General features: G+C 47.7%; 1 protein-coding gene across 2 annotated transcripts in view; it reads left to right on the top strand.

The window, feature by feature from the left end:
- Positions 1-25,508, top strand: part of ADAMTSL4 (ADAMTS like 4) — a 210,893-nt gene that overhangs the window by 99,263 nt on the left and 86,122 nt on the right. The gene's annotated exons all lie outside the window — the stretch shown is intronic.

Below are 25,508 nucleotides of genomic sequence, written 5' to 3'. Positions count from 1 at the left end.
GAGATCTAAATCCAATCACTATTGCCTTGAAAACAGCATCAGTTCTTCTAGGTACACTTGCACACTGCTTAAGGTACTGGGCAGGTGAGGTTGTTCCAAACATCTTGGAGAACTAACCACAGATCTCCTGTGGATGTATCTTGCTCATATCCTTCTGTCTCCTCATGTAATCCCAGACAGACTGGATGATGCTGAGATCAGGACTCTGTGGGGGCCATATCATCACTTCCAGGACTCCTTGTTCTTCTTTACGCTGAAGATAGTTCTCAATGACATTGGCTGTATGTTCGGGGTCGTTGTCCTGCTGCAGAATACATTTGGAGTCAATCAGACGCCTCCCTGATGGTATTGCATGATGGATAAGTACCTGCCTGTCTGTATTTCTCAGCATTGAGGACACCATTAATCCTGACCAAATCCCCAACTCCATTTGCTGAAATGCAGCCCCAAACTTGCAAGGAACTGTCACAATGCTTCACTGTTGCCTGCAGGCACTCATTATTGTACCGCTCTCCAGCCCTTCCCCTCCCCGCTCACAAAACCTCAGGTGAGCGACTTGTGATGAGGCATTTTCATGGCAAAGTTCCTCACCAGGGCCTTTCTCCACATTCAAGAACACAATCCTGGCTATATTAAAGCATCAGTTTGTCTTAACCCAGACAAACTGTATGGTGACCCTTATTTGAGCACCTAATTACTGCACTACTGGCCACTACTGAACGTCACATTATGATGAAGAGTCGGCTTGCAATGGAGACCTATGCAGAAATATGTGGATTGCAGCAGCAGTTTCATGGAAAATATAGAGACAACAGGACTCGCCCAGGGAGGGGGTGAGCGCCAAAAAGCCTGTTGTGAAGTGTTGTGTAAACAGAAATGTGTCTCTATATGTGAAGATGCAAAATTTGCTGCTAAATAAGTGTGTTCAATCACAAGTGGACACTTTTTTTGGAGAAGAAGAAAAATAAAAGACGTCTGCAAAGTGGTTTCTCCAAATAAAAGCAAGTGTGTTTGTGGAATGATGGTGTGCAGTCGGAAAAGGGGTTAATCAAGGTAAACCCAAGTGTTTTAATCTTCCTCATCATAGCCGGTGTGGTGTAGAGCAAAGATACCTTTGCAAAGACAATTTGAGGGACAGTTACCGTGATAAATGCTGGAAGTTGTCCTGCCATGTCTGCAGTGTGCTTTGCTGTGTTGAGAATACTTTTGAAAGCAAAGTGTGATATACAGTAAAACAAGAAAATCTGTTCCTGTATATACTGTGTGCAGATAAATATGGGGAATAAAAATAGGCATGTTATTGGAAAAGGCAGGTTGTCTGCAAATGGTTAGTATTAAGCTAGAGAGTTGCAGATCCAGGACTGGAGTCTACAGCCTGGAAATGAAACCAATATGTTGCAAGGAGGTGATCTGTGATAGAATGGAGATAAGTCTTATCAAGATGCTGTGTTGCAAAGTGATGATCCAGAGAAAGAGTCTTTTAAATTGCCAAAGCACAGTAACACTAACAATGTGTGTGGTCAGCGTATGGTGCTGGCTCTATCAGGACTATGGAGCTGATTCCGGGTCGCTCGCAAGCGAACCCGATGTTTATGCACTGCGCATGCGCCGGGTCCGGCGTGTGTATGCGAGATCCCCGCTGAGTGACTGAAGTTCAGTCGCTACGGGGCTCTCAACAAGACGGGGGGTGGCTGTTGATGGTGATTGACAGCTCACCCCATTTTGTGGGCAGGTAGGGAGGGGTGGCTGGACAAATGCAGGCGTTCCTTTAAGAACGCCTGCATTTGTAGGGCGGGCTAACTGATGTCAGTAGTCCACTTGGCCTTGCGGCAGCTGAGACCCTACTGAGGGATTTTGTCGCAAGGCCGATGGTCGCGATTATCGCGATGGTCTCCTGGCCGTTCGCACTAGCTGTTGGTGGTCTCCCACAGCTTTGCGAGCAGTCGGAGGAAAAAAAGAAAAAGAAATAAAAAACGCCCACAGACCCAGCGAGCGGCCAGTGGCTGTGAGCGGGTCTGAATCGGGGCCTATGTCAGCGTGGAATAATTGTACCATATGAATCAAGTGTTGCATGAAAGTTTTTTGTATTTTGTGGAGCAGATAAGGAACTTAAATAAAAAGTCTGCTGAAGAGAAACTGTTGCATGAGCAAATTGTTGAAAAGTGAATTATCCTCATTAAAAATATAATTTAGACAAGATAAAGGGAAAAAGAGTTGGAAATTAAAGAGACAGACCTCAAATTGTCAGTTATGTCTAAACTCTTTGGGGCTAAAGTGTTGAAAGAGTCTATGCTGAAACAATATCATGAAGATGATGTGCATCTTGCAGAGAGCAAGCGCAAGACCTTGTTGGACTGCACCAAAAGTGTGTGGTTCTTCAGAAGGAAGTGGAAATGTTAAAATACGGTCTATAGGAAAAACAGTGACGCAGCGCAGTCCTCCAACAGTGTTAGTTTCCGATGATAATAATATTGCTGTACCTGATGTTGGTGATATTATTTGACAAATACAAATAGTGATCTTTTGTCCCATGAGGCAAAGGTACAAGACATACAGAAGACTGCGAAAGCATCTATGACTTCTCAGAATGTTTCCATGTGATTAGAATAATAATGATTTGCCCAGGTCACACACTTTTGCAGTTGAATGCAAAACTTTGCATTAACTTCATATTAAAATGTTGTGGAGAGTTGTGCTCCTGTGCGTGAAACGATGACTTTAAGTAACCGAGTCGGAACTTGTTCTACTGCTTAATTTGTTTGTGTTGGAAAGGAAGAGAAATTGGGAAGTCTCGACCACCTGGGGACATTTACAGTCTCTGACGTTGCTTCGTTACAAGATATGCAGGATGAGGATCCTAACCTCTTGCCTTCTGACATGCAAGAAATTGTTGAAGATCCTAAGTACAGCCAAAAAGATATGGATGCAGCTATGAGAGAATGTTGGGCTAGAGCGCAGGTTCTCAAACTCTGTCCTCAGGACCCCAAACAGTGCATGTTTTCTAGGTCTCACAGAATCACAAGTGAAATAATTAGCTTCACCTGTGGATATTTTAAAATGTGTCAGTGAGTAATTACTACACCTGTGCACTTGCTGGGTGACCTGGAAAACGTGACCTGAGTGGGGTCCTGAGGACCGAGTTTGAGAACCACTGGGCTAGAGGATCAAGAATAAAGTATTGGAAGTTTTCAAATGGAGGAAAAAGCACAAACCGATCGGGGAGCAGCGCGCCGTTCTTTATGGACGTTCTCTTGCCTAGCACTGTTGCAGCGCATGGTCATTTGAGTTACTTATACATCTGTCATCAATCACTAATGACAAGATTGTGATTTGCGGGGGAAGCGTTTCACTCCTTTGCAGAACAGAGCAGGGGTGTGCTGTTGTCTCTGCCATTGAAATGATGAGGGCACTGTACTGTATACTGGCTGGGGGCACGAGGGACACGGTCAAGCTCATCTCTGTCTGCTTTAATACACCTACTTGGCATCTGCGCAGACACAGGTGTTTGGTTCATCAAGCAAATTCTTAACTTTACCTTTTAAATTTGATGCTGACATTGCAAAGCATGGCCTGATATCAAATATGGCTATTCCTTCCTCACCCCCTAAACATGACTTTCTCCCAATATAATTCTTGTTTGGTCCTCTCTCGCAGAAGTGAGACACCATATCCTGCCCTAATTTTTTTTTTTTTTTTTTACTTTTAACTTCTGGGAGATCTGAGGAGGGTGGAGGTCCAGATGAGAAGTGTTTGGGGGTGGGGGGTATTGTATTACTTCACATGACATATCTCCCTATGTATTCCGATTTCAGTGGGACAGTCCCTGTTTGAGGACTCCGGGACAATGCAGTCCTGATTGTAACAATGTGCCGGAGAGTTGGAAGACGTGACCCACTCGCCCTGATTTGCAGGGACTAGAAAGAGGGCAGCGGCAGTCTAGTATTCGGTAAGCCCCTAGGAGTGTGGCCACACCCGTTCTGTGATAGATATGCCCTCTTTAAGATGTGGCCATTCCCCTAGTCCCGATCATCTCCCCCCCCCCCCCCCCTCTCCAATATGGTGAGGTATAGCATCAACATGACTCTGACCCTGCTCCCCCTCCCCCCAACATAATGCTGCCATGATGCGATTCTTTGCAAAAAGCATCATCGCAGTTCCGAGCAGGCCGCTTCACTGGAAAAGTCGGTGGGATCAGGGAAGGCTGGTTACTCCCCCAAATTAGGGAGCCTTACGGACAATCTGACAAATGAGGTAAGTATCTGATATCGCAGTCTGCCCAGGTCCACCCATCATTATGGGCGGGAAGCATCAAAGCATAGTTTGTGGTTGAACCTCTGAAAATGACACTTTTGGAGGTTTGGCCACTTACCGCACATGCACCAAGCTCTGTAATGCTATATATTTTGGTGCTTGGATGCGGATGGCAACGTTACCCAATAGAAGCCGGTAGGCGACTATACACATTTACCCCTAAGACTAATCCCTTCCATCACCGTCCGCAGTGTGCGTCACTCTACGCATGCACAGGAGGACTCCCAGGTCCTAAACACGGCAGCCCCTTTTACGCAAAGGACCGCTCTTTCCGGCCTTTGTGATGTGATTTTCTTCAAGCGTACGGCGTTGGTGAACGCCGTTATACTTGTGATGAGTGGCAGGATCCATAGCATTCAAAATGCATCCCGCCTTATAAGTGCAATGCGCTCGTTCGGTAATGGATGCCATCATGTGCGGGTCACCAGTAACAATAGGCGCAGAGCCTCCACACACTGTCTCAGTAGTTCTAGCGCCTCTCTTCTGTTGTGCTGCCAGTCTATTAGGGACACTAGAACCCTTTTGATGTATCTATCTCCTTATTTAGCTGTCACTGGCATCATAAGACTTTGATCTGGGAATATAATGCTGTTTAAACTTCATGCAACATAGTATCACTTGGTTGGATCATATGACCTAGGTGCTGAATAACATCCTATTATAGTCTTAGTCTCTTTGATGTTTTAGCTTCCTCCTGTTTCCTGTAAGAACCTCCGCTTTCCCTCCTTGCTGGATAATGTCACAGGCAGTAGGGCTGATTTCCACACGCTGAAATATGCAGAGTTTCCGTGCTAATTTTATTTTGCACCCATTTTGCATAAACGAACACCATTTAACAGGGAAGAGCAGGAGTATTTGAGGCAAGATGGCTGCATCTGCGGGATTGCAAAAATGTCACTGTTTTGGTGGATATCCGATGTTGCTTGCTGTGATTTTTCCAGCACTGTAAAGGTGTCAGAGATTTCCCTCTTTCTGTGCTCTAAATGGGACACATTTTGTTCCTTCAAGTTTTGTGGGAAAGCACTTACTTTGCTGCAATTTGAGTAGGACCGCCAAGACATCTTGCGTGTCCCATTGCTAGAAAGGGGGCGTGGCCATGCAAGTTAATTTGAACACGCCCCGCTCAGAATTCAAGGTAGGGAGGCCACCGGTGGGGTGTACATCGATGGTTACCATGTATGGGTCAATCTGCGATTGTTTTTGTGCCATCGATGGCAATCTATGGTGAGTCATCGATGGTTTGTACCCCTCGATGGCCACCGCTGCCGGGGGCTCAGTGGGCCGCAGGCCATTCAATAATGGGGCAGCGCCTAGCGTGCACTGGGATAAGCTCCGTCCCATCATGAAAGGAAAAAATAACCATTGGCTCCCACTTGTCCATCGATGGCGGATAACCATTGTCCATCTGCCATCGATGGGAAAACCATCGGCCTGTTATTGATGATTGCTAACTCTTGGTGGTGGAGAGCCATCCCTAACACAAGGACCTGTGAAGATTGTGTGCCGCAACGTGGAGTGGAGCTATTGCTCCGTATATCCTACTGGCTTAGGCACTCCAGACAATTAGGGCTCCTGAGTAATATATACCCGCCCCCCTCTAAGCACCCCTGAAATTGAGTAATACGAAAAAAATTCAAACACACAGCAGTGACATATGTAATATATACAGTACTGATGTCTTCTCATTCATGATTAATGAAGGTAAAGCCATATTCTGTGGGATCGGAAAACAGGTTTAGATGATTAGTGAAGATTAGTAGGCTGGACTTTGAAATTACGTTTTAACTCTCCACCAAGCCACATTCAGATTGATTTTCTGGGGGGCTGTTATGAGGGACCGTTCATGGGCTGCAAACAGAATGTGTGACATGCAGTTTCCTTCCACTGTTCAATAACATTATGTAGTTTAATAGTCTAATTAATAAAATGGTCTCTAGTTTGTGTGGCGGGGAGGTTTAGATTGTCAGCTCCAGTGGGGCAGGGACTGATGTAAATGATCACATGCTCTCTGTACAGCTCTGCATTATATGGTGGTGCTGTGTAAATGAACAATAATAATGGAAACCTGTCACACAGAGCATTATGGGTAAAGTCTGGCTATTTGTGGGACCACGCCTTTTGGGCACTTCTAGTCAGGTCACCGTGGAAGGTGCATGGCCCTGCCATGTTGGGGGTGTGGCTACACCTCTGTACTTTGTGCCAACCCCCCGCCTCTGTTCCTGGTACTCACATGCAGAACAGCAGCTCCTTGTGTCTTTTTTTTGGCCTCTGAATGCTCCAGCTTTCTTCAAGGGCCGAGTCCTCTAGTGCTGATGCAAGCCAAGCACACATGAAAGCGTGGACCCATCCTGAGTATAAATATCCATTCCTGCACAGCTTATTCTGGCGCATAAACTGAACAAAAAACAAACCCCCTAAAACATGTCAACAGCGCTGTGCTGCTACACCCGCTCCAAAACTAACTGGCACGGGCTGTGCTCTCTTTGGGGCCTATAATCAGTAAATAAGCCCCTTTTTGAGTCCCGAGCACCTGCTGCAGGATACCTGCTAAGCTTTAGTAGAGAAGGAAAGAAATCTGCCTTGGAGAGGTGAAATTCTTGCCCAGCTTACTGGAAAGGGGAATACGGCCTAGCTTGTCTTCCTCCAGCTGTGCTGTCTCACTGTCAGTAGGCACAGTAAGGTCGGCTGCGGGGCATGGGAGAGTAGGCCCCGCACTTGTTATGAAGGTTAGGTATGTGGAGAGATTGAAATTCTCATGAAGCAGGGACGATGGATCAGAAGGCAAGCTGACCTTAATTGCAGATAAACTGCTGTACTATGTGCATTCTTGCACTCAGTAATAAGCTGGGTACACACTAGACCAGTGATTTTCAACTCGCGACACACTAATCAAAATTTGATAACTGCCAAGGCACGCCATCGTTTTTTTTTCCACATATTTTAAGTTGAACGAGGGGCACCCATCCTTGCACTGTGTCTTAGCTACCTGCGGGATCCGGTCTATGGGCCGGATTCAAATAGAGGCGGAAAGTTTCCGCGGATTCTGACTTTTCCGCCTGACTTCAAAGTATCTCCGTATTCAATTCCAGGACGATTTCACCTAAGCGGAAACTCAATGCAATGTAACAGGCGGAAAAGTAGCTCTTATGAATAGCCGGTGAAAAAAAGTGCAAAATCGTTATTTTGGGGTGCAAACGTGGGGAAACGACTTGGAACCCTGGGGACAGGCACCCAAAAGACAAATCGGCAAAAACCACCCAAAAGACAAATCGGCAAAATTTAAAAAAAAAAATTGCCTTAGAAGACCCCAAAAAAGTACTTTTTGTTTTGGGGGTGAACAACTATAAAAACTAGCGAACTAGACTTCTTGGGGTGCTATAAGGAGGGGTCCAGTGTTTTTAGGATTGCAGGTGCATGTATGAGGGTGGTTTTTCACGTTTTTTAAAAGTTCAGTTTACAGACATAAAAATATGCTAGCACCCACTTTCAAGTACCCCAAATTTGACAGGACTTCTTTATTTTCAGCAAAAAATACTTCTTTGTGCCATTCTTCACCACTTTTGTAAAGACGCTAATAAGAAGCAATTTAAACTACTTAAGTACCCCAAACACTGTTATTAGGGGTATTAGTACATTCATTCCCTATGTTAGGGAATCTTTTTTGGGGGTACAGGCTGATTTCCCCAGTTCTGACAGTAATTTCGCATTCGCCACTTTCCGTTTTCGCCTGGGTTTGCGGCAGCGAGACCCTACCGCAGGGTCTCGTCGCAAGCCCGATGGTCTTGACCATCGCGACCAGCATTTTGGCCGCTCGCTATAGCTGTGGGTGGTCACCCACAGCTATGCGAGCGGCCAGGAGGCCGTTCCAAAATGAAGGAGGGACGGCCCTGATTCAGAGCGAGCGCTCTGTCAGAGCGTCCGGCTCTGAATCAGGGCTACAATGCGGATGTCCATCGTACGCTGAGTTACACGCATCTGTGCGGCCTCACTGGCCCCTTTGAATCCACTTATTTTACTAGTCTCCATTGTTATCTGTACGCACTCACGCCGGTCTGAAATCGGACAGATCTCTGCGTACGCAAAACACTGCCTAGCCCGCAGTTCCGCCTTCACGTCTATGACACTTCACTCAACTTAGCCGGCATGTGAATGCCACGATACCACCCATTCAGTCGCAAGGGGGGAATTGAGTTGCAAACAACTCTGCATAACCTGTATTTGCTCAAAGTGTGTACTAGGCTGTGGAGCTTTGCTAAAAGTCAAATCGATAAAGAGATAGATGCAAAGAGATCCAATTATCCTCCAATGAATCAACATAAGCAACATATACACTGCACACCCTGCACCCATACATTATAATTACCTCTCTGGAGTCCGGCACAGACGCTGCTTCAGAGACTTGCGTATGAGCTGTAGAGAAATCACTGGAAGCATGCTCCTACGTTGTGTGGGACAGTGCCAGAGTCTACCGTTCAACTGCACCGGCGAATGAAGGGTGGGACATACAGAGACTGCACGTGGGTTCCCCCCTCTCAAACCACCCCTCAATTCAGATTAGAGTTGGACACTATGGGGGTATTTAGGATATGGAAAGGGAGGTTATGGTTAGGCCCTAGAGGGAGAGTTGGGGTATGGGAAGGGAGGTTAGGGTTTGGCCCTAGAGAGAGGGTTATGGTACTAGAGGGGAGTTTAGTCCCTAGAGGGAGGGTCAGTGTATGGGAGGTTAGGATTTGGCACTAGGGAGAGGGTTACCGTTATGGTACGGGAGTGGAAGTTGGAGTTGGGCACTAAGGGTTAGGGTTAGGCTACGGGAGGGGAGGTTAGGGTTGGGCACTAGAGGGAGGAGTTAGGGTTATGCTATAGAATGAGAGGGTTATGGTTGGGCTACGGGAGGGGAGGTTAGGGTTGGGCACTAGAGGGAGGAGTTGGGGTTATGCTATAGAATGAGAGGGTTATGGTTGGGCTACGGGAGGGGAGGTTAGGGTTGGGCACTAAAGGGAGGCGTTAGAGGTATGCTATAGAATGAGAGGGTTAGGGATAGGCTACGGGAGGGGAGGTTAGGGTTGGGCACTAGAGAGAGGAGTTAGGGTTATGCTGTAGAATGAGAGGGTTAGGATTAGGCACTAGGGGCAGGGTTGGGGTTAGGCTACGGGAGGGGAGGTTAGGGTTGGGCTCTAGAGGAGGAGTTAGGGTTATGCTATAGAATGAGAGGGTTAGGGTTAGGCTACAGGAGGGGAGGTTAGGGTTGGGCACTAAAGGGAGGAGTTAGGGGTATGCTATAGAATGAGAGGGTTAGGGATAGGCTACGGGAGGGGAGGTTAGGGTTGGGCACTAGAGGGAGGAGTTAGGGTTATGCTGTAGAATGAGAGGGTTAGGATTAGGCACTAGGGGCAGGGTTGGGGTTAGACTACAGGAGGGGAGGTTAGGGTTGGGCACTAGAGGGAGGAGTTAGGGTTATGCTGTAGAATGAGAGGGTTAGGGATAGGCTACGGGAGGGGAGGTTAGGGTTGGGCACTAGAGGGAGGAGTTAGGGTTATGCTATAGAATGAGAGGGTTAGGATTAGGCACTAGGGGAAGGGTTGGGGTTAGGCTATGGGAGGGGAGGTTAGGGTTGGGCACTAGAGGTAGGAGTTACGGTTATACTGTAGAATGAGAGGGTTAGGATTAGGCACTAGGGGCAGGGTTAGGGATAGGCTACGGGAGGGGAGGTTAGGGTTGGGCACTAGAGGGAGGAGTTAGCATAACCCTATAGAATGAGAGGGTTAGGATTAGGCACTAGGGGCAGGGTTGGGGTTAGGCTACGGGAGGGGAGGTTAGGGTTGGGCACTAGAGGGAGGAGTTAGGGTTATACTGTAGAATGAGGGGGTTAGGATTAGGCACTAGGGGCAGGGTTGGGGTTAGGCTACGGGAGGGGAGGTTAGGGTTGGGCACTAGAGGGAGGAGTTAGGGTTATGCTATAGAATGAGAGGGTTAGGCTACAGGAGGGGAGGTTAGGGTTGGGCACTAAAGGGAGGAGTTAGGGGTATGCTATAGAATGAGAGGGTTAGGGATAGGCTACGGGAGGGGAGGTTAGGGTTGGGCACTAGAGGGAGGAGTTAGGGTTATGCTATAGAATGAGAGGGTTAGGATTAGGCACTAGGGGCAGGGTTGGGGATTAGGCTATGGGAGGGGGGGTTAGGGTTGGGCACTAGAGGGAGGAGTTAGGGTTATACTGTAGAATGAGAGGGTTAGGATTAGGCACTAGGGGCAGGGTTGGGGTTATGCTATAGAATGAGAGGGTTAGGATTAGGCACTAGGGGCAGGGTTGGGGGTTAGGCTATGGGAGGGGGGGTTAGGGTTGGGCACTAGAGGGAGGAGTTAGGGTTATACTGTAGAATGAGAGGGTTAGGATTAGGCACTAGGGGCAGGGTTGGGGTTAGGCTACGTGAGGGGAGGTTAGGGTTGGGCACTAGAGGGAGGAGTTAGGGTTATGCTATAGAATGAGAGGGTTAGGGATAGGCTACGGGAGGGGAGGTTAGGGTTGGGCACTAGAGGGAGGAGTTAGGGTTATGCTATAGAATGAGAGGGTTAGGATTAGGCACTAGGGGCAGGGTTAGGGATAGGCTACGGGAGGGGAGGTTGGGCATAAGGGGGAGGAGTTAGGGTTATGCTGTAGAATGAGAGGGTTAGGATTAGGCACTAGGGGCAGGGTTAGGGATAGGCTATGGGAGGCGAGGTTGGGCATAAGGGGGAGGAGTTAGGGTTATGCTGTAGAATGAGAGGGTTAGGATGAGGCACTAGGGGCAGGGTTAGGGATAGGCTACGGGAGGGGAGGTTGGGCATAAGGGGGAGGAGTTAGGGTTATGCTGTAGAATGAGAGGGTTAGGATTAGGCACTAGGGGCAGGGTTAGGGCTAGGCTGCGGGAGGGGAGGAGTTAAGGATAGCAATATTCACCATTGAAAGTGCTGCAGAATCCACCAGAAGTAATCAGGATATCAACGATGAGCCCCCGGTCCAAGTAAGTCACCACTAGACCACCAGGGTAATTTTGTCAAAATTCTAATCCTGTCATCACTTCATCAGTGTCAATATGGTAAATGTCGACAAAATGAACCACACATGTGCAAGAGATTTTTACTTACTCTGATATTAAATGTCAGAAATCCAACACTTTTTTTTTTAAATCCACCATCTATTGCGGTTTAGATAATTCTTCAAGAATCCTGCTTCTCACTTAGGTTCCCTCCCTTCCTGCATCTGTATAAACCAAGATTCTGGCCTAAATAGTACGCAAGCTATGTTACGCAGCCTGTCTTGCTATCTCCCTTCTTTCTGTCAGGTTGGTATAAACATCGGACTCCCACACATCTTAAAACTGTGCAATAAATAGTGAAATACCGGCAGCTGGGGAAAAAAAGATAAATCACGGAACTATATACTTAAATATTTATCAGCCTGAACCTGTAATGTTTAAATAGAGATCCATCGGCCCCGTGAGTCCGCGCAGGAGATTACTGTTTGCGGAACCAGTGTCTCTTATGCCTAATATGTTTATATAGTTTCCAACTTTTATTTAGCTTCAGTGTTTTATTTCTGTCTCCTCTCCATGACCGGTCAGGATATAGGTTTAAGCCCTTCCTGACCATAAAACAAAACTTTAGTATTAAAGCCACCGTTGGATTCGGATGTAACCGCAGCTAATTGTCTTTCTGCCTCCCACTGATTATTTTAATGAAGCAGTATCAACAAACCTCAATGAGAATCCTTCCATGTTCTATATTTGCCTGTTGCGGTCTCCACTGTTCCTGTAGTGGACAGAAAATCTGAATTGTGGGCTTGTTACGTGGTCCGATATTGGGAATATAGGGCCTGATTAAGAGCCGGACGCAATTAGCACTCGCTCGTCCAGAAAATAGGGGTGGCTATTCAAATCAACCGTTCGCTCTTTGCGGTCTGTTGACGCCTCTAGGTCTGAACGAGCGAACAAAACTTGCAGTCGTTTTTTGAAAAAATACGCCCCCTGGCCACTCGCATCCTACGTCATCTCCGCTATTTATTAGATTAATCGAGTACATCGACCAGGGTATGAACTGCTCGCTATTCTTGGGGTTGGTTTTTCCTACCGCAATCTTACGAGCAGTTCTGGCTATAAAATAACCCAGTGACGTGGTCAATGACGCTGCTGTTTTAATTATGCACACCCATAAAACGGCCGTTTTGACCTTTAAGCACGCCTGCGTTTGGATCTCCACTCCCCGTTTTCAAGCACCTTCCTCCGTTACCACCCACATATGCCTACTCCTGTCACTCAAATTAGCAGGCATTCGCTATTTTGCGAGCACATGAATTTCGACCGCACTGACTGGTTAGCGCATGTGTATAACGATCCGTACGCATGCGCAGTTGGGCAAACATCGCTCGGAGCGAACGAGCGGCCGCTTAAGAGCGGCTCTGAATCAGGCCCATAATGTAATAGAACTGATCTGAAAGCACCCTATTTAAAATACAGTGTAAAATGTAATATTAGAAAAATTGGAATTAATTTAATTAAAAAAACTATTGCAAGGATCCGTGTAACTCAGAAGTTGTTGAGTAATTGGTTAATACGGGGGGAGATGTATCAGACCTTTTAAATTTGATAGTTGGAGAAATTTCCAAAAGCAACCAATCGGCTACTAGCTGTCATTTTATAGAATGTACTTGATAAATAATAGCTACAAGCTGATTGGTTGCTATGGGAAATTTCCTTGCTTGTCCTCTTCTTATGGTTTGACACCTCTCACCCATATTAACCAGTTACTCAACAACGCAGCAACGTAGGCAACACATGGCGGCCTCATCATTTAGTATTTGTTACTGTGTGTGAGTGGATGAGAGGGGGGATGACGAGGAGGCAGAAGGCTGGTGGTCCGCGGGAGTACTGGACTGTGATTTTTATATATGTACTGTCGGCCTCAATTGAAAACTTTTTATACATGGCTCGTTAATCAAAGAACAAAATAAAAGTGAAAGGATTACAGAACAACTGGGAAAAAGAAACTGAAACAAGACTGTGCGGTTCAATGATGAACCCGATAACCCGCGCTTCCAGGTGCTGCCTCATTAGCGTGACAAAGAAGGGTGCGATACTCCTCCAGCCTGACCCCCTCCAGACATGGCCCAATTAAGTGCTGGATCACCCTACACCACAGGTTCTCAAACTCGGTCCTCAGGACCCCAAACAGTGCATGTTTTCCAGAATCGCAAGTGAAATAATTAGCTCAACCTGTGGATCTTTTGAAATGTGTCAGTGCGTAATGAATACACCTGTGCACCTGCTTGGTGACCTGGAAAATGTGAACTGTTTGGGGTCCTGAGGACCGAGTTGGAGAACCGCTGTCCTGCACGTTTCTTTGTGGTCACCTGAGATATCTGTAGTCCAGGCCTATCCTATCCCTTACCTAGCAGCTCTGCATTAGACCTCCACGGCTTGGGAGACCCTCGCACCAGCCAGCCTCTGATCATGGTGCTTCACCAGGGCAGCAAGTTGGGCTTTCAGTTCAGATGGAAGCAACAGACCGTCTGAGAATGGGCCCCCACAAACGGACGAGGGGAGACCGTTTCCTCTTTCAGGGCCTGATTGAGAGAAGTACGCAGAGGCCATTATTTACGCGGTTGAGCGATTATTGGTAATCCATGCACGTAAGTAACACGTGCATGTGTCAAGGTACATTGCCGCTCACAGTGTGATTGGCAGTCAAGGAGCGTATGGGGGAGGTAGCGGAGTGGTACAGAAAACCTAGGCGCATGGCAGCCATTGTAGAGGTGCGTCGCAGCCTGCTTCCGCTTTCCTGTATGCAACAAAAATGGCTCCGGCGTCTCTCAGTACATGCGCCCATTCTGCGTGACCATAGGTTGATCATCAAAGTATCTGACCGACGCTGCGCTTTTGTACGCAGCCGCTTGGATTGGTGCCATTAGCGTCCGTCTCTGAATCTGTCTCTTCTTGTGCCTCAATCGAAAACTTGACACCTGTTTACCCAAAGATTCCAACATCCCAACACACCTGGAATAAAAGCATTACTGTATATAGTTCTAACATAGAAAGGAGAAAGCTATGTGTAACTCAATACAATGTATTAGAGGCTTAATTTTGATAATACGTTTCCTTTGCGGGGAGCATCTGAGCCAAACCGATGCGGTTCATGTTTACTGCGCCTGAGAAACGCCATTGTGCATGGCAGGCAGGCAGGATGTGTCAGGACGTTGGCCAGAGGAACAGCTTATTCTGTTTGCAGAGAGATCCTTTCAGCACCTCCCCTACACTAGTTACTGTTTATAGATATGTGATTCCAGGATTACTTCAGTTTATTTTCTAGCCAAGTGTTACTTTCAGCTCTGCTTGTTTTAAGTCTGGGTGAGGGATGGTCTATGGATAAGCAACATTTTATATAGCTATCTGATGGGTTGCTGTACACAACTAATGGGCTCCGTGTGCCCTAGGTGGCTAATGCCAGTGGGACGCAGAACAAATTTGGACACAGAAAGTGAGGGATGGGATGGTGGTGGTGGGGGGGGGGGGTGACTAGCCAGACGTGTCTGTCAGTGACTGCATCTTTTTCGGTAATTGCATTGATTTAGGCGACCATGTACAGAAGGACATTCCACGCCTCCATAGGGTTGGTGCAATGTCTAATGGTGGGAGTAGGGTAGGTGTGAGGGTGTATTAGTGGGAGTAGGGTAGGTGTGAGGGTGTACCAGTGTGGGTTGTATTAGTGTGAGTAGGGTAGGTGTGAGAGTGTACCAGTGTGAGGGTGTATTAGTGGGAGTAGGGTAGGTGTGAGGGTGTACCAGTGTGGGTTGTATTAGTGGGAGTAGGGTAGTTGTGAGGGTGTACCAGTGTGGGTTGTATTATTGTGAGTAGGGTAGGTGTGAGGGTGTACCAGTGTGGGTTGTATTAGTGTGAGTAGGGTAGGTGTGAGGGTGTACCAGTGTGGGTTGTATTAGTGTGAGTAGGGTAGGTGTGAGGGTGTACCAGTGTGGGTTGTATTAGTGGGAGTAGGGTAGGTGTGAGGGTGTATTAGTGGGAGTAGGGTAGGTGTGAGGGTGTATTAGTGGGAGTAGGGTAGGTGTGAGGGTGTACCAGTGTGGGTTGTATTAGTGTGAGTAGGGTAGGTGTGAGAGTGTACCAGTGTGAGGGTGTATTAGTGGGAGTAGGGTAGGTGTGAGGGTGTACCAGTGTGGGTTGTATTAGTGGGAGTAGGGTAGTTGTGAGGGTGTACCAGTGTGGGTTGTATTATTGTGAGTAGGGTAGGTGTGAGGGTGTACCAGTGTGGGTTGTATTAGTGTGAGTAGGGTAGGTGTGAGGGTGTACCAGTGTGGGTTGTATTAGTGTGAGTAGGGTAGGTGTGAGGGTGTACCAGTGTGGGTTGTATTAGTGGGAGTAGGGTAGGTGTGAGGGTGTATTAGTGGGAGTAGGGTAGGTGTGAGGGTGTATTAATGGGAGTAGGGTAGGTGTGAGGATGTACCAGTGTGGGTTGTATTAGTGGGAGTAGGGTAGGTGTGATGGTGTACCAGTGTGGGTTGTATTAGTGGGAGTAGGGTAGGTGTGAGGGTGTACCAGTGTGGGTTGTATTATTGTGAGTAGGGTAGGTGTGAGGGTGTACCAGTGTGGGTTGTATTAGTGTGAGTAGGGTAGGTGTGAGGGTGTACCAGTGTGGGTTGTATTAGTGTGAGTAGGGTAGGTGTGAGAGTGTACCAGTGTGAGGGTGTATTAGTGGGAGTAGGGTAGGTGTGAGGGTGTACCAGTGTGGGTTGTATTAGTGGGAGTAGGGTAGGTGTGAGGGTGTACCAGTGTGGGTTGTATTAGTGTGAGTAGGGTAGGTGTGAGGGTGTATTAGTGGGAGTAGGGTAGGTGTGAGGGTGTATTAGTGGGAGTAGGGTAGGTGTGAGGGTGTACCAGTGTGGGTTGTATTAGTGTGAGTAGGGTAGGTGTGAGAGTGTACCAGTGTGAGGGTGTATTAGTGGGAGTAGGGTAGGTGTGAGGGTGTACCAGTGTGGGTTGTATTAGTGGGAGTAGGGTAGTTGTGAGGGTGTACCAGTGTGGGTTGTATTATTGTGAGTAGGGTAGGTGTGAGGGTGTACCAGTGTGGGTTGTATTAGTGTGAGTAGGGTAGGTGTGAGGGTGTACCAGTGTGGGTTGTATTAGTGTGAGTAGGGTAGGTGTGAGGGTGTACCAGTGTGGGTTGTATTAGTGGGAGTAGGGTAGGTGTGAGGGTGTATTAGTGGGAGTAGGGTAGGTGTGAGGGTGTATTAATGGGAGTAGGGTAGGTGTGAGGATGTACCAGTGTGGGTTGTATTAGTGGGAGTAGGGTAGGTGTGATGGTGTACCAGTGTGGGTTGTATTAGTGGGAGTAGGGTAGGTGTGAGGGTGTACCAGTGTGGGTTGTATTATTGTGAGTAGGGTAGGTGTGAGGGTGTACCAGTGTGGGTTGTATTAGTGTGAGTAGGGTAGGTGTGAGGGTGTACCAGTGTGGGTTGTATTAGTGTGAGTAGGGTAGGTGTGAGAGTGTACCAGTGTGAGGGTGTATTAGTGGGAGTAGGGTAGGTGTGAGGGTGTACCAGTGTGGGTTGTATTAGTGGGAGTAGGGTAGTTGTGAGGGTGTACCAGTGTGGGTTGTATTATTGTGAGTAGGGTAGGTGTGAGGGTGTACCAGTGTGGGTTGTATTAGTGGGAGTAGGGTAGGTGTGAGGGTGTACCAGTGTGGGTTGTATTAGTGTGAGTAGGGTAGGTGTGAGGGTGTACCAGTGTGGGTTGTATTAGTGTGAGTAGGGTAGGTGTGAGGGTGTACCAGTGTGGGTTGTATTAGTGTGAGTAGGGTAGGTGTGAGGGTGTACCAGTGTGGGTTGTATTAGTGTGAGGGTGTACCAGTGTGGGTTGTATTAGTGGGAGTAGGGTAGGTGTGAGGGTGTATTTGTGGGAGTAGGGTAGGTGTGAGGATGTACCAGTGTATGTTGTATTAGTGGGAGTAGGGTAGGTGTGAGGGTGTACCAGTGTGGGTTGTATTAGTGGGAGTAGGGTAGGTGTGAGGGTGTACCAGTGTGGGTTGTATTAGTGGGAGTAGGGTAGGTGTGAGGGTGTATTAGTGGGAGTAGGGTAGGTGTGAGGGTGTATTAATGGGAGTAGGGTAGGTGTGAGGATGTACCAGTGTGGGTTGTATTAGTGGGAGTAGGGTAGGTGTGAGGGTGTACCAGTGTGGGTTGTATTAGTGGGAGTAGGGTAGGTGTGAGGGTGCATCAGTGTGGGTTGTATTAGTGGGAGTAGGGTAGGTGTGATGGTGTACCAGTGTGGGTTGTATTAGTGGGAGTAGGGTAGGTGTGAGGGTGCATTAGTGTGGGTTGTATTAGTGTGAGTAGGGTCGGTGTGAGGGTGTACTAGTGTGGGTTGTATTAGTGGGAGTAGGGTAGGTGTGAGGGTGTATTAGTGGGAGTAGGGTAGGTGTGAGGGTGTATTAATGGGAGTAGGGTAGGTGTGAGGATGTACCAGTGTGGGTTGTATTAGTGGGAGTAGGGTAGGTGTGAGGGTGTACCAGTGTGGGTTGTATTAGTGGGAGTAGGGTAGGTGTGAGGGTGCATCAGTGTGGGTTGTATTAGTGGGAGTAGGGTAGGTGTGATGGTGTACCAGTGTGGGTTGTATTAGTGGGAGTAGGGTAGGTGTGATGGTGTACCAGTGTGGGTTGTATTAGTGGGAGTAGGGTAGGTGTGATGGTGTATCACTGTGGATTGTATTAGTGTGAGTAGGGTATGTGTGAGGGTGTACCAGCGTGGGCACCATAGATGGGAGTCGGGTAGGTGTGAGGGTGGGATTCTGTATGAAATACCGCCGGGAAGGAAATCCTGATCGTCTGAAAGGTAAGTATGAACTAACCTAACTGTACCCCTTAACCGTAACCCTCCTTTAGGGTGCCTAACCCTAACCTCCGCCTCCTGTGCCTAACCCTAATCCCCCCTCTAAGTGCCTAAACCTAACTCCCCCGAGGGGGTACCTAACCCTAACCCTCCCTTCCCCTAGCCTAACCCTAACCTCCTGGGGCGGGGCCTAACCCTAAGTCTCCCCCGGGAACCCTAAACCTAACCCTCCCCCTGGCCCCACGGCTCTCCGCGGCCAGCATCCCTTCGATCGGGATGCCGGGCGCCGGTCTCCCAGCATAGGTTAGTTAACTCACGCCGGGATTCTGTAGTCTAGATGCCGGCGGTCGGCATAGTACTACGTGTATAGTGTGAGTAGTATAGGTGGGAGTAGGGTAGGTGTGAGGATGTACCAGTGTGAGTAGTATAGGTGGGAGTAGGGTAGGTGTGAGGATGTACCAGTGTGAGTAGGGTAGGTGTGAGGGTGCATTAGTGTGGGTTGTATTAGTGGGAGTAGGGTAGGTGTGACGGTGCATTAGTGTGGGTTGTATTAGTGAAGGTAGGGTAGGTATGAGGGTGTATTAGTGGGAGTAGGGTAGGTGTGAGGGTGTATTAGTGGGAGTAGGGTAGGTGTGAGGGTGTATTAGTCAGAGTAGGGTAGGTGTGAGGGTGTATTAGTGGGAGTAGGTAGGTGTGAGGGTGCATTAGTGAGTTGTATTAGTGGGAGTAGGGTGGGTGTGAGGGTTTATTAGTGTGGGTTGCATTAGTGGGAGTAGGGTAGGTGTGAGGGTGTATCAGTGTGGGTTGTATTAGTGGGAGTAGAGTAGGTGTGAGGGTGTATTAGTGAGAGTAGGGTAGGTGTGAGGGTGCATTAGTGTGGGTTGTATTAGTGGGAGTAGGGTGGGTGTGAGGGTGCATTAGTGTGGGTTGTATTAGTGGGAGTAGGGTGGGTGTGAGGGTGTACCAGTGTGGGCTGTATTAGTGGGAGTAGGGTAGGTGTGAGGGTGTATTAGTGAGAGTAGGGTAGGTGTGAGGGTGCATTAGTGTGGGTTGTATTAGTAGGAGTAGGGTAGGTGTGACGGTGCATTAGTGTGGGTTGTATTAGTGGAGGTAGGGTAGGTATGAGGGTATATTAGTGGGAGTAGGGTAGGTGTGAGGGTGTATTAGTGGGAGTAGGGTAGGTGTGAGGGTGTATTAGTGGGAGTAGGGTGGGTGTGAGGGTTTATTAGTGTGGGTTGCATTAGTGGGAGTAGGGTAGGTGTGAGGGTGTATCAGTGTGGGTTGTATTAGTGGGAGTAGGGTAGGTGTGAAGGTGCATTAGTGTGGGTTGTATTAGTGGGAGTAGGGTGGGTGTGAGGGTTTATTAGTGTGGGTTGCATTAGTGGGAGTAGGGTAGGTGTGGGTTTTATTAGTGGGAGTAGGGTAGGTGTGAGGGTGTGTTAGTGTGGGTTGTATTAGTGGGAGTAGGGTAGGTGTGCGGGTGTATTAGTGAGAGTAGGGTAGGTGTGAGGGTGTATCAGTGTGGGTTGTATTTGTGGGAGTAGGGTAGGTGTGAGGGTTTATTAGTGTGGGTTGCATTAGTGGGAGTAGGGTAGGTGTGGGTTGTATTAGTGGGAGTAGGGTAGGTGTGAGGGTGTATTAGTGTGGGTTGTATTAGTGGGAGTAGGGTGGGTGTGAGGGTGTATTAGTGGGAGTAGGGTAGGTGTGAGGGTGTATTAGTGTGGGTTGTATTAGTGGGAGTAGGGTAGGTGTGAGGGTGTATTAGTGTGGGTTGTATTAGTGGGAGTAGGGTAGGTGTGATGGTGATTATTTTTTTTTCTGTTGTATATAAGACGTGGTATACAAACCGTTCACGTACTTGAATGTATGTAAATATTCCGAGCATCACACAGAGAATCTCCAAGAAATATTGCGCTGGAGTGGAAAATGTTGATAGATAGATAGATCGATATATATATCTATCTATCTATCTCCATCAGTTGCATGGCAATGATAAATATAATAAGCAGTGCCTTCTGTTCCAACAAAGTCCCATGACTGTGTTATTCAAAAACATCCTGAAAACATGAGAGGGGCGTCAGCTCCCATCCATCTATTAAAAACGACATGGTGATAAATGCTTAGCACACAGCAAGCCATGACAGTCTGTTTGCTTATCACTAATTAATGACTTCTTTCATCTTGACACCACAAAGTGGATACAGCGTGTTCAGTTTATTTAGGGCTGGGGATTTTATCCCTGCCCATCTCAGATATTTCTAAAGATACTTTGTCTAATTTTACTCTTGTTTACCCTTGTTTGCTGGCTTTGTTGTCTGGTGACTTCCATACATTGTGGATGGATAGAGCCATTGGGAGACCAGGCAGTGGACACCATAGTTGAGGGAAGATGAGTCTTTTCCTGGACTTTGTCACCTGTCAGGGCTTGTGCAGAAATGGACCTTTTAGGAGACCTGCCAATAAGCGTATCCGCTCGCACTGTCCACGCAGACAGCAATAAAACCTGTGGCATGTAGGTGACAGGATCAGTGGCTCCCAAAATACTTGTCCACGTCAGCCAATCAGATTCTATTTTTTTTATTTTTTATATAGATTGTACTAGATGAATGATAGCTAGAAGCTAAATGGTTGATTTATGGCCAGCTCAGAGCCGTAACAGGCCACGGTTGCGCCCTGTGCCGGCCCCGCCCACTGAGCGCGTGATGTCATTACGTTGCACAGAAGGGGGCGTGACTGGTTGCTCTGGTACGTGCAGTGCTGGCCGGGTATTCAGGCTGCTAGCCAGGAGCAAGGGCCGAGGAGGGCGACAATGCTGCCCACCGAGCCTCTGTGCGATGACATCGGTCGCCCACAGCTAGTTACGGCCCTGCCACCACTTGACCTCTTTAGAAAGTTTGGTAAATATCTCCCCTAATCATTAATAGGCTTCAACAGTTTTGATAGTCTGGGTGTAGTGTTAATTGTACAAAAATAGGTTTAGGGTGGAGTACTTTACGTGTGTTCCAGAAATAGCTCCATAAATGCTCAGAAATATACTCTAGCCAGGTCAGGATGTCCGTCCACATGTAAACAGACCCATTCCATCACACATAGATAAACAAAGCAGCACCAATGGCTGGAGAAATAGTACATGATCATATGAGTATATATAACTCACATTTCTCATTTTCTCGCTTTCCATGCAGGAATGTGTTAAAAAATAATCAACCTTGATGTTAACAAGGGAAATACAGAGAGATCTCTATAGTTTCCGAGCCAGATGGATTCGTCCTCTGGAACAAATACGCCTAACAATGACAACCACTCTGCAAGTCTTATTCCCCAGCTGCTGTTAGCTTGTGAAGAAGGATCCTTTTTCTCTCACGAAGACACATTTCTGTATTTGTGGTTTGATGAGAGAATTAGGGTTCCCCTCACTAAGGGCTTACTGAGAGTGTCATGGCTTGTTATGGAGAAGTCCAGCTGAAGATATTAATCGTCGGCTTGCAGGCCCTTGAGATGTCCAGTCTCCTGAGGGTAATACTTTATATAATATCAACTATGGACATCGGTTAAAGATTTATCTAAGTGAAAAGTGCTGAATTGGAGGTCCCAGAATCTGTCTTTGGGGCCATGAGACTTTCAGATATGTTACATATTGTGTTCAGGACCACATCTGTCCCAGAATAATGATCCTTGGGGTTCTAGAAGATTGTCATCCCCAACACTTGTATTCCTATCACAAATAACAAAAAAATTTGTCAACGCTTTTCATTTCATCATAATGGGAGCCCAAATTATGTCATTAGTTGTCATGATTATATGGTCAGTCCCAAAATGGCTGCTCCCGCTGTGTGATGGACAGGTGGTCAATGCCAGCACTGCATAATATACAGGTCTGGTGTTCTTTGTAACACAGGAACGTACTGCATTGTCTATTGGCAGTGTGTCTGTGTTAAGGCCCCCATGATTGCACCGTGCGAGGCGATAGGGGATCAGTCATCCGACATATCGGGCGGTCTGCACACACTGTGCGATCAGGTGGCCGATATGCCGGCTCCTCCCTGTCTCACCCGCATAGCAATTCATGGCATCGCACATCGCATCCCCTGATCTCATGGTCCTGTGCAGACAGATCAGGGGGTGCGATGTACGACCCCACGGGAGCGCGCTCTGCCCCATATCGGGGACATATACGGTGCGATACAGCAGGCAAATCGCACCAATCAGTCGGATCGCCTGCTATATCGTCCCGTGTATGGGCACCATTACCTGGTTTAAGTGTCACTCTGTGAGAAAGTTAGTGGATACAGTACCTGCCTTGGCCCTGATACAGTACATTGCTTTACCTCACAGAGCAATACTGGCTTTCCTTCTTGGTGACACTGAGGTACAGCACAATCCCTGTCAGACAATATGGGCACTTACATGAAATGATTTGCAGTTGTTTTTCAAGGTGGTCTGTGGCACAGACATGGTTAAGAGGCCCCACCCAAAAGAGTAATTTGGGTAAAGTCTTAAGTAGTTGTATAGACCATTCATCAGACCCTGACACCACGGAATTTCCTGTCTGGCTACACTGTAAGGGGATATTGTACCAATTTGCTGTATTGTGGCCCTTCTACAGCAAGATCCATTCCCCAGCTAAGGACTTGACGTTGGTCTGCCTACGCCATTTTGTCCCTTCATCCGTTTGACAGCTGGGAAAGTGCTAGACTCCGGAGTTTAATGCCTCATTACTGAAGGGGACGTCAATCAGAGCGGATAAGGACCCTCGAGTCCTGGGAGAGGTTTTGTGAAATAAGCGTTTCCTGAATTCCACTGGCTGCCGCATTAGCCCCCAGCAGGCTCTCTGTCTCCTGGTATAACGGCTCTCCTTACACACTCAGCTCTTTGTTCCCTGTAAGTATTTGCTAAATGACGCAGCAAACATTGTGTGTGCAGGAGGAAGGCCGGGGCCCCTTCACAAACACGAGCGGCAGGAAAACCGAGGGCAAAGTGAGCAAAGGTACTCCTAGACCAGTAACGAGAATGGTATGTACAAAGTTTTAACCATTCAACTCCTGATGCAGAGTGTCATGCAGGTGCCAAGTTTAGAGTTGGGTAAACTATTTAATTTATTATGTGAAGTTTTTCCCCAGTGTGATGTGTTGTGTGGCTGGGGAGGGGGATTCCACTGCACTCACGGCACAGGACAAAATGGCTGCACAATGTCGTCATAGTAATTCATACTACAGGTCCTGATTTTAGGGCGCCCCTTATGTTCTAGCGTATGTTATTCTTTCTTTTAATATTAATACGACGATGTTTGTAGGTTTTATACTAGTAGTCATCTTGTTTTACATATTTCCTAGTAGTATTGTACAGACTGTATAGATCTGCAGGTCACATGACCCTGTCCACCAGTGAGAGATTGATCTGGAACCCGAGAGCCACAGGCTGTATATTGGGCCCTTTGGTTTAGGTGTATCACACAACAGCCTATTGCTGGGAATCAGGGCATGGACAAGCCACCTCCAAATAGAGGACATGACAATGCCACATTGGGTGCGTGGTGGTGGTGTTGAGTTGCTGGCACCCCACGTCTAAAGGCCCACACACACAGAGCAATATAGAGGCCGATCCGACGGATTGGAATGATATCGTTCAGCCTGTGGGTATGATCTCGTCCAGTGCGTGCTCCCGTGGGGTCGTACGTCGCTCCTCCAGATCCTTCTGTCTGCACAAGATCTGGAGAATCGACGGACGATCCCATGCAGCGCTATGCGGGGGAGGGGGGGGGGCGGCATATCAGACGGTTGGGTAGCGGATCGCTCCGTGGTTGAGGAGCGCCCCTATATGTCGGCCGTCTGATCGGCTGCCGCATCGCTAGGTGCATATTGCACAGAGTATGGGGGCCATTAAGGCGCATATCTACTACACGATTAAAATGAGCGATTGAACGATAACTTTATCGTCATCGTTCATTGATCGTGCAGTAATTATGCCGGCGACGACCCGCGATGCGCGCTCCCACTGGTCGTTGTCGGCATCTGTCATCGCCTGAACATGACGAAATCGTCAGGTTGGGCATGTTGAAGGATGAGGGAGAGGGCCTGCACTTCTAAATCTGGGCAGCCGGGAGGTATGTTTTAGGGTTTCCTCCCATGTCACTGCTTGGAAGTGGTTATGGCTGCAGAGGGTGAGCGTTCTTTGTAGCACGGAACACTAAGTGCATTACAGTGGGGAAGGAGTAGGTGAGCTCGGATCCAGATGCTTTAGGTATGTAAGCAGTGGCGTAAACTTCATCCCAGGTGCCCGGAGGCAAGATAAATGTTAGTGCCCCCCCTAAATTAAAATGTACCAGCACCTATGCCAGCCCCAGCTGCTGCCGCCCGCCTATGCAGTTCTTTATACAATGCCCCCAGCAGAGGTCCCCCTATGCAGTGCCTGCCTATGTAGTGCCTCCCAGTAGTGGTTCCCCTATGCAGTACCTCCAGTAGTGGTCCTCCTATGCTGTGCCCCCTGTAGTGCTCCCATATGATGCCCCCAGTAGTAAACTCCCAGTAGTAAGCCACCAGTAGTAAACCCCCTGTAATAAGTGGCAGCCCTCCTGTAATGCCCCCCCCCCACCCTGCCACGACAGCGCGGGTCTGCATTTATTGCACTTTGTAAATAAGACTTAATTTGTATTTTGGACATCTGTCTGAGCTCACCCCTCCATGTGACTGCTTTTTGAGATTTAAAATATATTGCGCATTGACAGAAAACTATTAAGCCAGTTAACGATGTTTTGGATCTTTGAGCCTTATATAACCAGTACCTTCACAGGTAAAGGTTGGTTGTTTTACAGGGACCGGCACGGCACATCAATAGTTAAATCAATGCATATCTCCGGTATCGGCGGTGGGCAAGGAGGTGAGAAGGAGGAATGCATGGCGCCAACTCCAGGACTGTTTCATCACTCTCTCATTTATAGAGGCTCACTGTCTGTCAGCAGCCATGCTTGGAGTAAACATTAGGCGCTGTCAACTCGATTTGAGCATCAGAATTCCATGGTCTCTCTAGGCCTGTATACAAACATTCTACTGCAGGGAGACTGCGGTTCTGGCCCCTTGGATATAATGATCTTTTAGTCATGTGATTTTAAGATGTTGTTAATTAATGATCAGACTAAAGGCCCCCATACATCAGAGATTGATTGCAGCAATCGTGTAATTTGCAATCGATTGTGTATAAAAATCTTTCCCTTTTTCAATCGGTTGCAGAATTGCCACAATCAATTGAAAAAGGGAAAGATTTTTATACACAATCGATTGCAAATTGCACGATTGCTGCAATCAATCTCTGATGTATGGGGGCCTTCAGTTAA

This window comes from Taudactylus pleione, unplaced genomic scaffold (assembly GCF_031769625.1).
Source record: "Taudactylus pleione unplaced genomic scaffold, aTauple2 ptg000073l, whole genome shotgun sequence".
Taxonomy (NCBI): Eukaryota; Metazoa; Chordata; class Amphibia; order Anura; family Myobatrachidae; genus Taudactylus; species Taudactylus pleione.
This window is presented reverse-complemented; position numbering and strand designations above follow the sequence as displayed.